The following is a 2,901-nucleotide window of genomic DNA, read 5'->3' as shown; positions in this document are numbered from 1 at the left end:
CTGCCGCCGCCGCCGGGCTCGCTGGCCCCCCTCTCCCGTCAGCACCGCCCCGCTGCCGCGTTCGCTCGCCCGGCTGGCAGGGCTGCCGCCGCCGGGCTCGCCGCCCGCCCCGCTGCCGCTTTCGCTCACCCCGCCGGCAGGGCTGCCGCCGCCGCCACCAGGCTCGCCGGCCGCCCCCTCCCGTCTGCACCGCCGCCGCGTTTCCTCGCCCTGGCCGGCACTGCAGGCCCCCGCACCGCCGGGCTCCCCCACGCTGCTGGCCCCGATTATGCTGGGCTTCCCCCGCTGCCAGGCAGCCCCACCCGCCGGCCTTCCTGCTTCTGCCATGCTCCCCTGCACTGCTAGCCCCAGTTCTCCCGGGCTCCCCCGCCATGCTGGCTCAGGCTCTGCCGCCCTCCCTGCCCCGCCCTGCTGGCTCAGGCTCTGCCGCCCGCCCCCACACTGCTGGCCCCGCCTCTGCCAGGCTTTCCCACCTCTGCCGGGGCCGGCCGGGCTCCAGCTTGGCTTGGGGCTGCCGCGGGCTCTCACTTCCGTGTTGGCAGCTTTTAGAATTTTGTTAATAGATTAGCCGCCCCGGAATATTGGCCGCACTTCCGGGTTTCCACCAAATTTTTGGTCAAATTGGTGCGGCTTGTATTCGTGAAATTACTGTAAGTCAAGGCAGTGATTCCTGTTTGTCTCTCCACAGCCTGGCAGGGAGGAAGAGAGTTGGGGTGGCACCTTTTCAGCTGAAAAGTTTCCATCCAAGAGTCAATGCTTGGTACCTGACCTCAGAGGCACCTTGCCTCAAATTATTTCTGTACCTTCAGCTTATTGACACGTGGCTTTATTTTATACAGGTATTTCTAAAAAGCAATGCTTAGCATGTTTTACTAGGTCTAAGTGGCATCCTTGACTCAGGAATTTCTTTTGTATTGTATAAATCTGATTTCAGCCTGCTGCCAGGATCACACAGCTCTTTGAATAGGAAGATCTGTGCAGTACCTAGTGACAGTGCAGATGTTGATTTAAAGCTTTCTCCTTTTGAGCATGCAGAGGTTTTCCTGGAACAGATAGAATTATTTCACAGCCTCTACGGCTTCCTTCCCACACCAGCTCCAGCTTTTGAGATGGCCCTTTGACTGCTGTTCTTCCCCAGCCAGACCTTGTTCTCCAGACTGAGACAGTCCTTATTCCTATGACCTGCAGATTTTTATAGGCAGCCCCAGCTCCATCAGCTCTTCTTTTGCACTTCCTGGGGTCTGCTGCACTCTTGGCAAGGGATAACAAAGCTCTTCTGCCTGTCAGCTTTGGAAGATGTTGGCCTTTCATGACCAGCCTGTGTCCTGCTGGTCCCCTGGCCATCCAACATCCCCAGCTCCATGCCTTGTCTGTAACCCAATGCACTTGGCTACTTCTTAGCTCTTCATGTTTCTATAGGTGTAGACAATTGCATGGCACTTAAATATTAATGTGCTAATTAATAATGAAAGCTGAGATTGTAGTTAGGTTTAAAAATTTAATTGGATGAGGAGCTGGCAAAGGAGCAGTCCATAACAATGAAACTGTGCTATTAATGTCTACATATCTATATCTATATCTATATAGCATTATCTTTCCCTCTAGCAATAGCATTGCACAATAGAAGTAGCCTGAGTGTGGATGTCTGCAAAGATGTTTGCTTGAGGCACTTGGAACCTTGCAGCAGGAAGTCAAAAAGCACTAGATATTATTTTTTTTTACAAAGGGGTTTTTAAAAGTCCCATCAAAAGTTTTCAATCTGAGTCCTAAAAATGGAAGAAATAAAGGGAAAATTCCTGAAATAAATACATTTACTGTTCACTTCAAGCCAGTCTGCAAGTGCAGTATTTGTTGCAGTCTTAAAGCAGCCCAAGATACTGCAGTCAATTACCTTTGACTCAATGATCTGAGAGGTCTTTTCCAACCAAATGATTCTGTGAAAACAGACAAAAAAAAGATGAGGAGCAGCAAGCGGAGCAGAAACAACGGAGAATATGTTCTGGATAGCGAGGAGCTGTGGAGGAAGTGGGTGCACGGGCTGCAGGAGCGGTGGATGTGTGCAGGGCTGGAATATCCATCCCTGCTCGGCTCTGCCCCGTTCCTGCCGGGTGCTTCGGAGCACAGCTCGGTGCCGGGTGCTGGCTCCTGCCAGACAGGCTGGCATTGCACCAGCTCCGCATTCCCTGCCAAACTTCCAGCCGGGCCTGCCAGCTTGGATTGACACTGGAGCGCTATTTTATATTGCGAGTGTGTGAGCGCAGGGGGAAGATTTTGAATTAATATGTTCTTTGTAGTTGAACGGGGAGAGATAAAATTCTATTGACGTTATGGTTGAATATCATTCAATTTATTGGTGCTAGATTATAAAAGGAGGTGCATTGCTCGGGAAGGCATACAGTCATAATATGTAATAAAACAGGGTTATATAGTATAATAATTCTGTTTAAGAGGGCTGTAATTCCAATTTATAATTCTGGAATTTCAAAGTCCGAGGAGCCAAGTGCCTCTGACGGAGGCGCGCGTTGTTACACGACCCGTTGCCACAGCATCCTGCTTCCGCGGAGCGCTGCCGCGCGCAGCCACAGCTAAGTATCTTCCATGTGTGTATCAAATGAATTCCCTTGCTCGTTTGCTCCCACCCTAAACCCAGGGATCTTCCCCGCAGCCGTGGAGCGGCACCGGCGGCGGCCGGCTCGGGGTTAACCCCGCTGCCACCGCCCCATTGGCGGGCACCCCTCCCCCCGCGGCTCCCATTGGAGGCGCCCGGCCGCATCTCCCCGGACGGGGCAGCGCTGGCGGCTGATTGGCGGGCAGGCGGCGCGCGGCGGGCGGAGCGGGCCCCCATTGGCTGGGGGCGGGAGCGGGGCGCTGGGCGGCACCATGTTGTGGGGCTGGCGGGGG

This window comes from Catharus ustulatus, chromosome 9, assembly GCF_009819885.2.
Source record: "Catharus ustulatus isolate bCatUst1 chromosome 9, bCatUst1.pri.v2, whole genome shotgun sequence".
NCBI lineage: Eukaryota > Metazoa > Chordata > Aves > Passeriformes > Turdidae > Catharus > Catharus ustulatus.
The sequence above is the reverse complement of the archived record's forward strand: the minus strand, read 5'-3'. Positions refer to the sequence as shown.